The 12,867-nt window shown below is 38.6% G+C and overlaps 1 long non-coding RNA gene across 1 annotated transcript; it reads left to right on the top strand.

Moving 5' to 3' along the window:
* The first annotated feature begins 924 nt into the window (after window positions 1-924).
* Window positions 925-4,359, top strand: LOC134738369 (uncharacterized). The gene is made up of 4 exons (XR_010124051.1): window positions 925-1,008; window positions 2,232-2,279; window positions 3,788-3,836; window positions 4,261-4,359. It is a non-coding gene; the product is annotated as an uncharacterized LOC134738369 (long non-coding RNA).
* The last annotated feature ends 8,508 nt before the right edge of the window (window positions 4,360-12,867 follow it).

The following is a 12,867-nucleotide window of genomic DNA, read 5'->3' on the forward strand; positions in this document are numbered from 1 at the left end:
TTTTTTTTACTTCTTGAAATGTTGAGTGTTGAAAATGTTTTTATAAGTCCATCGAAATTTTTTTGTCATTTTCTTGATAGGGTGAACTCTTGCATGATTTTTATCTTCTAGGAAAAAGTTCAAGCTTGAATAATATTGGTTGGAAAGTAAATAAGAGTAATATATTTCATTATACAGAGAATGATTGCCAAGTTGATTTTTATGACTTTTCCCCCAGTTTTGAAAGCAATATAATTAACACTTATTGTAGCTGTAGTTATGTTATTACTTTTAAAATATGTTGGTGTAGTACACCTGTAGTATGAGCTACTATAGATGGTGGGAGGCTGAGGCAGGAAGATCTTTTGAGCTTGGAGAGGTCAAGGCTGCACATGAGCTGTGATTGCACCATTATATTCCACCCTGGGTGAGAGAGCGAGACACCCTGTCTCTTAAACAAAAAACAAAAAAGGGGGAGTGGGGGGTGGGAGTCATATTAGAAATCTATATATAGGAAAATTGTGGAAAAATACCGATTTTTTAGTGATTTAACTTTTCATAGTTCCGTCCATGGCAAGTTGTTCTCCTTGAACCACTTGACTAATAATACAAGTTTAGGAAAGCATATTAAACTTCTTTTGAATTCTTGAGAAAATTATATATACATGTGACTGTTTTCCTTTAGAATGACTGCAAACTCTGAACCCCCTTATTAGATTAGACTTAGGCTATTATGATCTCTTTTGGACATTCATTCTAAAGGAGCTGGAAGCTATAGTGACCTCTATTTTTCCTGAGGATATAGAGCAGCTTCAGATATTCTCTTTCTTGAACTTACCGTAGGTGCTCTATTTTAGCTTTCAGATTGGTTCATTTTTGAGTTAGTTGAAAAAAAAATTATCTTTTTGTTTGAACTGTTTTTTGTTTTGTGATTCTTAGAGTTGACCCTGATAGTCCTTTGCACAGTGATCTTCAGATCTTAAAAGAAAAAGAAGACATGGAGATATTTTGCTTCACTTATCTTTTAAGGTAAGAAAATTGTTACAGGACTCTCTGTTTTTGTAATGGGGGTGTATATTTGTACAAGTGCTTTGGAAAACAATTTGATAAAGTGAAAGATACTCATACACTATGGTTCAGGAATCTTGTGGATATATACTCCACAAGAAATGAGTACATAGGCACCAGGAGATACCGGAATGTTCAGAGCAGCATCGTTTATCATAGCCCCAAACAGAAAATAACCGAAGTGTTCATTCCAAGAAAATGAAGAATTGTGGTATTCATAAAATGGCTTACAGCTATGTGGGAAAGACGGGCGAACCTTGAACACTGTGTTAAGCAAAAGAGACCAGACCCCCAAAACCTATTTTGTACAATTTTCTCTATATAGAGTTCAGCAACAGGGAAAACTAATGTTGGTTAGGGCATACATTCTTAGTGGAGGCAATATCGCCTGCAGTGGAGTGAAAATTGGTCCTTAGAGTGAAAGAAAATCTTACCTATTATAATGGTCTGCTGCCCTCCAAAGGGCTGTATAACATAAACCGACATAAAATATATCTGTGGTATTAAAATTCCATGGGGCATGGGGGTAGAATTAGGAATAAAATTTCTAAAAAGGCTTCTTAGGGGGACAAAAATGAAAAGAAAACGGAGAAACACTTATTTCTGGATTCATACTTGGGCAGTAAAACTATTAAGAACAAAGAGGTGATCACATAGAGGTTAGGGTAAGGAGTCCATCCAGGTGGGAGGTAGGGATGTGTGACCTGAAAGGGACATCTGTGGGGCTTCTTGGATACTGGCTGGAATATATTTCAGGAACAGGTTGGTGGTTACATGGGCAAATAATTTACAATAACTTGTTAAGGTATACCTTAAGGTATATTTTATGTAACTTTCTGAATGTATGTGTTATATTTAATAAAGTATTTTTAAGATACTAACAATAAAGGTTACAAAAGAATAACGATGGAATCTAGAAGAAATGTTAATGATCTAGAAGAAATGTTAACGGAATCTAGATAAGATGTAATGGTTTAAAATCTATGGCTATATGCGGTATTTTGATGAAAAAAACAGACATAAAAGAATACTTTCTTGTGCTTACTCTAAGGATGGTAGTAGTTTTCTAAAAGCTTCATACTTAGCTTTTTGTGTGTATGTTTTTGCTTGTGGATATATCTTATGATTGAACTTTCTTGATATGACCCGAATGTCAGTATTTTCTCTCACTTTTGTTATCATAGAAACTGTTGTGGTTGTCAACTGGGTTGTCTTCCTGAAGTATGAATCTGGTATGTATTGCCTGAATTTGCTAATGGCTACTTCTTTATGGATTCATATGGGTTAACGAATAAAGCACGCAGGCCTAAAACAAAAAAAACACAAAAAAACTAGGAAGGTATCTTTCTTTTTTAAAACATTAAATCATACATCCATATGCCCCACACCAAACTTAAGAAATAGAACCTTTGGCTGGGTGTGGTGGCTCACGCCTGTAATCCCAGAACTTTGGGAGGCCAAGGCAGGCAGATCACCTGAGGTCAGGAGCTTGAGAGCAGCCTGGCCAACATGGTGAAACCCCGTCTCTACTAAAAATACAAAAATATTAGCCGGGCATGGTGGCAGGCGCCTGTAATGTAACCCCCGCTTCATGGGAGGCTGAGGTGGGAGAATCACTTGAACCCAGGAGGCAGGGGTTGCGGTGGGCCGAGATTGTGCCATTGCACTCCAGCCTTGGTGACGAGAGAAACTCCGTCTCAAAAAATATATATACATAAAAGAAATAAAACCTTATCAGTACCTGTAGCACCCTGTGTGCCCCTCCCTTGTCACATCCTCTTTGAGAGGTATCTTGAAGGGAATATGAAATCTTGGCCAGGCAACTGGAGGATTCGTGACTGCAAGTGGTGTTTTCATGATTTTTTCCTGCTTTAGCTAGAACGTTAGGGAAGGGACGATGTGGGAGGTAAATGGCTGAAGTTCTGTCGGATTTGTGTTTGTGGCCCACGGCTCCTGATACCAGAAAGAAGGGCCTTTTTCTGGGGTTGGAGTATTTCTTAAGAGTCCTGAGAAAAATGTGATTGCCTTGAGCTAACTGACCTTCTGAAGAGGACCTTAAACTGAATTTGCAAGTTATTAATATTGGGATTCACAGACTTTGGAGAATAGCAGGTATGACTTGGAAAGATGTACAGGAAGGAGCCGGAACAATATATATTTATAGGCTCTGATGTCCACAGTGACAACTTGAGCACCATGAATACTAAGCAAAATGGAACTGGAGATGAAGTATAACACAAAGATGGGATTGAGGGCAGGAGGGAATGCGACCTGGTCAGCAACTTGGGAAATCCAACTTGCTATGCTTTTAAGGAAGTTGTTTTCTGATGTTACAGGCAACATCGGAATTACTGAATTGAATTCTGAGGTAGTACTTTAAGGAAATGCGTTCTTCTGCCCCTATTCTTTGGAATACTTACTAAGTATACTTACTATTCCTATTCTTTGGAATACTTGGCTAAGTTCTTAGTTTTGGATATCATAAAAATTCAAAGTATTCTGTTCTAAGAGCCATTTCAAACAATTGACTAGAATTTCAGAGGAATTACATGAGAGTAATACCAATAGAGTTTTTAAGTTACACATAGTCCTATATCCCTAAAAAGTGTGTTCATGCTTGCACTTGCATGTTCTCTTCTCATGTTTACTGTGTGCTTACTTTCTTAGTAATGGCATGTAGAAATTGTTTAAGCAGGAATAATTCTCAAGATAATTTTGTGTGTTTCCTTTTTTCTTTAAGGTATGTATTGGGTGGAGGAGCATTATGTATTGAACTTCTGATGAAACAGGTGATTATTTTCTTATAATACTCAATTTTCACCTTCAATAGAGTGTTTTGATTACGTAAGTTAGGTTGTAAGTAGAAGGTTCTCTTAAAGAAATTGTAGTATTTTTTTTTCATAGCTCCTACTTTCAAGAATGAAAAAGGTAAACCAGTAAAATGAGATTGTACTTGGTGCTGAATCTATGTTAGAATAGGCATTAAGAGAGACCTTTATTTAAGGTTCTAATTTGCTCATGTAGGCCACTTGGAACATCAGTTTGTTGTTTTTGGTGAGATTCTGAAAATTGTCCAATTTTACTTTTTCCCCTTGACTCCAGACTTTTTAACACTGATGTGCTGCTGTTGAGGCATATGCCATTTTGTTAGGCCTTCCCAAGTGGGAATCAGGAATGCTGCTGTTTTCTAGAGATGTTTTCTTCTTTCTGTAGGGCTGAAGCAGTGCCTACTCGACAGAACCAGTCATCGTACAAAGAAATGCCACCTGACTCAAAGGCAAAGCCAGAGTGCAGCTTGGAGCAAAGAAGGTATTTTATTAAGAATTTTACATAAACCATAAGATATATTTTATATTACTTTGTGAGCCTTCTGCCTGTCTTGACTTAATTCTTTTTGAGAGAATTTGTTTCATTTTCCTTTGGTTTGTTTTCTTCTTGTTATACAGATGATCTATAGAAAATATAGAAGTATCATTTCTTTATTATTGCTTTTTTCTCCCCTCTGTGCCTATGCTTACGAAGTCTTTTTATTTTTTGCTTTTTATTAACTCTTTCAATCCTCTTAATAACTTAAAAAGAGGGTATTACTAATATCTGCATCTTGTGGATGAGGTAACTGAAGGTAGGTAACTTGTCCAGGGTCACAGGTGGCAGAGCAAGGATTAAAACCAGACCGTCTGGCTGCCCAAGGCCTGAACAAGAGGAGCTGAGAGCCAGCCACGGGGGAGAAGGATGTTGGTCGGGCTGGTTTCCTGTTCAGTTACCATGAAACGCAGGCTTAACCTTAATTCTAGGACATTACCAAGAAAGCCTTCCAAAGCCGTAGGTTTTTTACCATGACCGTGACTTTTAGCAAGAATTTGTGGTTTAAAGGCAACATGGTGCTCTAAGAAGCTTCCGTTCACTCTTACGGAGGGACTGGTAGTTGAGCTAAATAGTGAAATCCTGGAGCACACAGCCTTTAGGGCAGCTTCTGACCTATTTCTATGGTCAGGAAAGACACCTGTCTTTCCCTGCTGCCTACAGCCTCCAGTTATTCACCTTCAGAATTCCCTAGTCTGTGATCACATTCAGATGAGAGATCTGTTTTGTTTTTTCCAGGGTAGGAGGAAGTGAGTCACCACCTATACTAAGCAGTCTAGTCTTGTGTGTATAAATGAGCAAGGTTGAGGAGCCAAATTTGAGAACCTTGTGTAATCCTGACATTCTCCAAGAGAATCCAAGAGAATGTCAGGATTACGTACGGTGGTAAAGTGGCCTCATGTTAGTTGTCTCCACAGCTCTCATCAGAAGCAGACACAGTTACTTTTTGCAGGAAAGCATCTCTAACTTAAGCCTGTAGGATTCCCAAAGACTAAAGGCAGGCAACTATGAATTCAGTGAAATCATAGCATTCAAGTATCAGAAACAATGAATAATATGTTTCCCAAAGACTGTAGGTTTTGGAATTATCAGATACAGAATACAGACTTCAAATATTAGAATTGTGAAAAAATAGTTACATGTGAAATAAATCTATTATATAAAAAAAGATGGACTCATAAAATTGAGCGAGCAGTAAGACCACCAGGAATGATGAGGAAGACCTGAAAGGAAAATGGATGAAATAGAACTTACAGAAATAAAATATATAGCTGGGTATGGTGGCTCACACCTGTAATCCCAGCACTTTTTGCAAGGCTGAGGCGGGAGGATGGCATGAGCCCAAGAGTAGCAGACAAGCCTGGGCAGCATGGTGAGAACTCATTTCTCCAAAAAATACCCCACCACCACCAAAACAAAAATAAATAAATAAAAAGAAAAAAGTTAGCTGTGTGTGGGGCACCTACCTGCCTATAGTCCCAGCTACTCAGGAGGCTGAGGTGGGAGGATCACTTGAGCCCAGGAGGCCAAGGCTGCAGGTGCGTGCCACTGCAGTCCAGCCTGGGTGACAGAGTGAGACTCTGTCTCAGAATAAAATGGAATAAGGAAATATACAATGGAATTGTTGAAATAAGAAACTGAGTGGGTGGATTAGACACCAGAAGAAAGGATTAATTGGTTAGACCATTATCTCCAAAAAGTAAGTCCGTATGTTACACAGACAGACATGAGGATAAATGATAGGGCAGAAGTTGGTGGGGTTGGTGGGGAGAGGGAGATCAGAATGAGGTCTAAAATATGTCTTAGTGGAATCCCGGGAGGAGATATTGGAAAGTGAGAGAAATGGAAGTTCTAAAGGTGACAGAAGGAAGTCCACATTAATCAGTCACAACAAATGTAAATGGACTAATGTTACCAGTTAGACAGATGGAACTAATAAAACAATATCCAGCTGTTTTAATCCATCTTATTGAAAATATGAGGATGTGAAAAGATTGAAAGTTTGTATAAAGGAGAGAGAGTGATAAAGATATGCCAGTATACATTAACCAAAAACAAGTGATGGAGCTTCAGTTTCAAACAAGATAGGATTTTGGAACACAAAGCGTTAGTAACAACTTGATGCTAAATGACTGTTAATTAGGATGTAGCAATTTTCATATTTTATTTACCTATCAAAATAGACTCAAAATACGGAGGAAAAACTGATATAACCACAGGGAGAAACTGACAGGTCTGCCATTTTATTTGGAGATTTCAACATACCCTGCTTACCATAAGTAAGTTACACAGAATGCCCATATATAGATTTGAATAACCCCTGAATGGACGTGATATAATGGACAAATATAGACCTCTGTACCCAATAATCAGATATTCTATATTCTTCTCAAGCATATGTGGACTGTGGGAGAAACATTAATTATATATTAATCCATTAAGCAAGTCAGAAGATTGAAAAATAATTCATACCATCCACACCATAAAACTTATAATTTAAATATGAAGCAATTAAGGTTAGAAGTTAATAATGAAGAGATTAACCAAAAGCTACATGAATTTGGAAGTTAAACACCCTTGTAATTCCTAGTTTAAAAAATCCAATGAAATTGTAGAATGCTTAGAATTGAACCATAGTTAAAATAGGAAACTTCTATCTACCCCTCTCTCGCCCTCTCCCTCCCTCCAAGGCCCAATTCTTATATTTCTGCTTGTTAATTTGCTATAGTTAATTCGGATATATACAAAGACTAAGAACAATTCCTTGAATATGGTGACAACCTGTACCTGGAATAGTCCAAATCCTAATTACCCTGATTCCTCCACCAACAGTTCCCAAACTGGTGTACTAGAAAGTCTTCCGAATGCTCTTTGGAAAAAAAAACAAAAAACATCGTGGCCATATAAATTCATTGTTCTGAGAGGTCCCGTTGAATTTACCAAGCATTTCCCAAATTGATTTATTCATCAATAACCCCAAGATGCTGGGATTACAGGTGTGAGCCACCATGCCCGGCCTTCCATAAGGCATGTAAAGGCACTTCCAAAGGTAGAATCAACAGACTTTCCAAAAGTCAGTGGCAAGATCTCTAGACTCAGACGTGCCTTCAAGTTCCAACCCCCAGCAACCCAAAGCCAATGAATTGTCCTCCCAGAATAGCATCAGATAGCAATTAGAACGTGGTTCTCGAATTCTCCAGATCAGCTCCAAAAACATATATACTATTAACGGGGAAATATTGTGAACTGAAGTCTTTAACAGATAACATTAATCAAAAACTTTTCTATGGGTAAACGATTATATATAAAATAGGTTTCTCACCAACAAAAGCCTCTATAAATTTCAGGCTGATGACAATTTAACTTATGTTTTAAATGCATAATTATGTCAAATAAATGCATCATCTACAAAGGCCTGAATACAATCTCTGAGCCTAAGGTGCCCCCATCTTCTCAATTTCACATTTGATTATATGTGTGTTTGAGAGAACATCACTCATTATTTGTTTTGGGAGTATTGTCAAATATTATCCAGTATTTCGGATATTATTGAAACTAGTTGATTGGAAGTCAATGGCACTGTTTCTACTAAAAGTAGGATCCTAATCAGTAGACAGAGACGTATAAGAATCGTCATTCTACATCGACAAAGTGTCAGTATCAGGCAGTGGCTTCAAAGCCAAAGTGGTGGTTGGATGGAAAGTGGAATTTTAATTGGCGAAGGAGGCTGATAGTGAGACATGCTGATTCAATAATAACGTGAAGTCCAGGAAAGCCTGTGGCTGTAAAGAATGTTGAGCCATAGAGTCCATGGGAGATAGGAAAGGGGGTCTCGAAATATTCAGGCTTGTAGAAGGGTAGAGTAAATATCTAAGGCAATTGTGATGGATACTGCTTGAAGTATTTGCTTTCGACTACCTTCTATCAGGCTGTCTACAAACTTGGAAGTTTCTTGAGGGAAAGAATGAAGTCTTTTACAGCTTCTGGCATGCCTCTGTGTACCCAACGCATCCTCAATAAATAATTGGTTACCCTACTTTGTCATACAATATAGGACATACTTAGCTGGACAGCACTATGTGATTTGATCGCACCTAACCTGTGAGTGGAGAATCACAGCGTTGAATCTGTTTAAAAACAACACTCCCTATTCCCTTTCACCTGCATAATATATTCGATTTGGTTTCTAGTAATGTTGGTTCTACCCATATGTTTTTAGGTAATAGTACCATCTGTGATGTGCCTAAGTAAAATTATACCAAGAATTCTATGGCGGCAAAGCTAATGCACTGCTCTTTGTTTTGATTAAGATTTTGGACGTTTGAAAATATAAATTCAGATATTGGACTGTGAGGGTTTTATTTTGGAGGTTGGAGGAGATTGAAATGTTGGGGTAAAACGGCTAGGCTCCTTTGGGACTTGTCTGTCGGGGTGGGGAGAATATACAAGTTAACCAAATCTTGTAAATTCTCACAGTGCTTAGCTTTGTGACTGTACAAAAACTGGCATTGTTTTTCATAGGTCTCATTGGAGAAATGTAAGCTGTGAGTTTAACATCCTGTTTACTGTGTTTTGGCCAGGATTTTGCAAGCTTTTGTGGAGAAAATTATATTGCTTTTTTTATCCTCTTTGTAACATATATGTATATCAGTATGTTTCCTTGTGTTTTACTACGGTAAAATTGTATCTTGCATATAGAGAAATAAGTCTATTAGGGTGAATTTAAAAAAATCTTTACTCTGAGGTGGCAGCCTTGTATAATGAACCATATGTTTAAGCCTTATAAATACATCACGCTAGAGCCCAGCATGGTGGCATGTGCCTGTAGTCTCAGCCACTTGGGAGGCTGAGACAGGAGGATCGCTTGAATCTAGGAGTTTTAGACCAGCCTGGGCTACATAATGAGATCCCATCTCAGTCAGTCAACCAATCAATCAGTTACACAAAAAAGATCAAGATCTTTCTTGCTCTTTTAGAATGTCTTTCCCAAACATTCTAACAAATGTCTCGGTGTCTAAAACAATGAAAAGGGTTCATGACAGAGTTACAGCAGTCATCAGAGAAAAATCCTGGGCAGATTGCAAATGTATACCAGTTGTGAATTTCTATGACTGCAATTGAAATCCAACATTATTTTTGTACGGTCTTCTTGGGTGTATCTGTGTTTAATAACTTGTTTTCAAATTTAGAGGACTGTAGCTATGGTTTCTTCTTAGAGACCTCGACCTTGAGGGGCTCACAGTTTAATGCAAGAGAGAACTGGAAACCAAGAATTAAATGCGGAGAGTGAGGTTCTGCAGTACAGGGTGTATACAGGGTGCAGAGAAGCACTGTGGCACCATGTTCTGGCCTCATCTTCTACTGCTCTAGACTTCCTGAAATGCCATTTCCTGACCCTACCTGGACCTCCCTCTGTAGGTGCCGTTCTATCTCCTTGTAAACCTTTTCTACACCTTAAGTGCCTGCGGAAGTTCTGTTTCTTCAGAAGCTTCTTGAAGCCTGCCTCTAGCTCATCCAAATAATTGTTTTGTCTACATCTCTGTTATTTCTTTATAAATAATTACAGCCAATTCTTATTATTTGCAGTAGTAATATTCTATAAAGTTGCCTGGAACACTGAGTTAACCAAATAGCAAACCCTCGTTTCCAGGGTAAATATGTACATAAATACATATGTCATGTAGGTTATCATCTTAATTCCTAAAAACAACTCATACTGGTAGATTGAATTTTCTTTATTTCTAAAAGAATAAAGGAAGTACAGAATTGCAAGCGATTTGTATGAGGCTGCTCCACTAACAGGTGCCAGTGTTATGATTCAGACCCCGTTCAACTGGCCCCAGAGCCACAGCTTCTTGCACTATCCTGCAGTGTCCTCTACTGTCGCTGTGCTCAGGTCATCTTTGTATGAGAGTTGAAACAAGCAGACCAAGGTCACTTTATTTGACCTTAGCTTGGGACATGTGCAAAGAGTGACAGAGTTTTCACTACTGTGTGTCTATCCAGGAGCCACCTTGAAAGTGCCACAAGTATTAATTTGGGGAGTACAAAGACATTTTAGCAAGTAAGCTAATTTGCAAATATGGGATACACAAATAATGAGGGTCAACTGTATTTGTAAGTGACTGCTAGGGTCTGTTTCATGATAATCCCTTCCCCCAAGAGTGTGGAATGTTTCTTTAGCTTCTTTGATCATTTACTTATTCATTCATGTATTTATTAAGTACTTACTATAAGTGAGACTCTGCTTTAATCTGTGTGAACAAGCTAGAGATTAAGGTCCTGCCCTGTGGATTTTATATTAGAGTAAGAAAGACCGATAGCTAAGTCTGGAGCTCAGGGGGCGAGGCCTAGGTTGGAATTATAGATTCACTTGGCCAGGGTGAAACCTGGTGTGCCCCCTCCTGCTTCACATGCACAGATATACTTCCAGAATATTTCTGTTCTATTCTTGTGTATAAAATCCTCCTTTTGAGCCTCTCTCCACTGATGCATGTCCACCTTTACTTTTGTTGATTTTGAGGCCACTTGCCCATGTAGCTGGCAGGATATTGAAGAAGAATCATACTGACCTGGCTCTGCTACCTACCAGCTGAGTTACTTTGGTCAAGCTCTTGGACTTCTGAGCCTGTTTCCTAATTTCAAAAGTGGTGATATGATGTGTTAGGCACTGGTGGGTTGCAAGGAAGAGGCACACATGTATTCCCTTTGTGATGAGGGCCGAATGTTAACTTGGATGGAAAGTCATCCAAGCAGCCATATTGTCTCTGGCCCTAGTACTTTCAAAACCTCACAGAACATTAATTTCACAGTATTTAGCATAGGACTTGAGCTCTGAAGACCTATAGTGTGGTTATTTGTTCATATGGCTGTTTTCCATACTAGACCATGAGCTCCATAAGGGCAGGATCTACGGTTTCATCTTTCTATCCTAGGCACTCAGTTGACTGCCTGATACATAGTAATAGAGGCATAAATGTTTCAAAAGTTGAGGAATTTTCAACACTTCCTGAAAGAATAGGAAAATATAAAGGCTTCTCAGAGAAGGTATTATTTAAGCTTTTATTTTTGAGATGATGTCTCAGTCTGTCACCCAAGATGGAGTGCAATGGCACGATCTCAGCTCACTGCAACCTCTGCCTCCCAGGTTCAAGCAATTATCCTACCTCAGCCTCCCGAGTAGCTGAGATGACAGGCCTCTGCCACCATGCCCAGCTATTTTTTGTATTTTTAGTAGAGACGGGGTTTCACCATGTTGAGCAGGCTAGTCTTGGAACTACTGACCTCAGGTGATCTGCCCACTTTCACCTCCCAAAGTGCTGGGATTATAGGCATGAGCCACCATGCCCAGCCTATTTATGCTGATTCTTTAAGGGTGAGTAGAAATTTTTTCCAAGTGACTAAAACCTTGAGACACTATTCCAAGCAGAGACCAGCAGGGTCAAAGACACAGGGATATAGAGATGTTGAAGTTTATCAAACACTGCTAGCTTTAAAAAACAGAAAAGAAATGATCAAAATCAAAAATTAAAATTAAAAATCACCTAAAAAAAATCTATTAATGGGTTTGGCCAAAGGTGACGTCACAATCAAGTTAACTATGACCATAGACACACAGTAATGGATGGAAGTTTTGGGGAAAAAACATAACATTCTCAGGTTGTTGGCAGAGTATCTGGAACAATTTAGAAATACAGACATTGAATTCTGGGAATAATTACGCTGTAGTGAAATCATTTCCTTCTCTGCATATGAAGCATGTATGTGTCGCACACTGTTCAAGGTGCAGAAAATCAGACTCTTCTCAAGGAGCCCATGAGCAATCAAGGGAGATGGATGGGTGAGCCACTGATTATCATGTGACAAGTGGGGTAATAGAGATATGACTAAAATGCTATCCAAACAAGAAGAAAGGAATTATTCATAACATATGGAGTGCTGGGGAAAGAGTTCTAAAATGAAGCTGGCCGGGTGTGATGGCTCACACTTCTACTGCCTGACCTCAGGTGATCCACCCACCTCGGGCTCCCAAAGTGCTGGGATTACAGGTGTGAGCCACCGCACCCAGCCCAAAAGCTTTGTGTTTTTACAGATATTAACCATCTTTCCTGTTTTAAAAAAAAAAGCTTAATAATAATGTAGGAGAATAAGAGAAACATTTTTCCAAAAAAGGAATCATTTTGATTATTTTATCTTATTGGAATGTTGGATAATATAGTCTGCTTCATTAATCATCAAGCATGCTATGGATTTCCCACTTTTGTAGGATCTGTATCTCAGTTCAGGTAATACTGGTAATTTTTGTACAGTATTTGAAGATGAAAGGTATAGGCCAAAATCATAGACCTTGCATAGAAGCTGGTTGATGAAGACAGCTCTGGAGGAACACATAGATACACACAGAGAGACACACACATATATATAAAGTGTACACACATATGTTTTTTAAAGTCTTAA

This window comes from Pongo pygmaeus, chromosome 16 (genome assembly GCF_028885625.2).
Source record: "Pongo pygmaeus isolate AG05252 chromosome 16, NHGRI_mPonPyg2-v2.0_pri, whole genome shotgun sequence".
Taxonomy (NCBI): domain Eukaryota; kingdom Metazoa; phylum Chordata; class Mammalia; order Primates; family Hominidae; genus Pongo; species Pongo pygmaeus.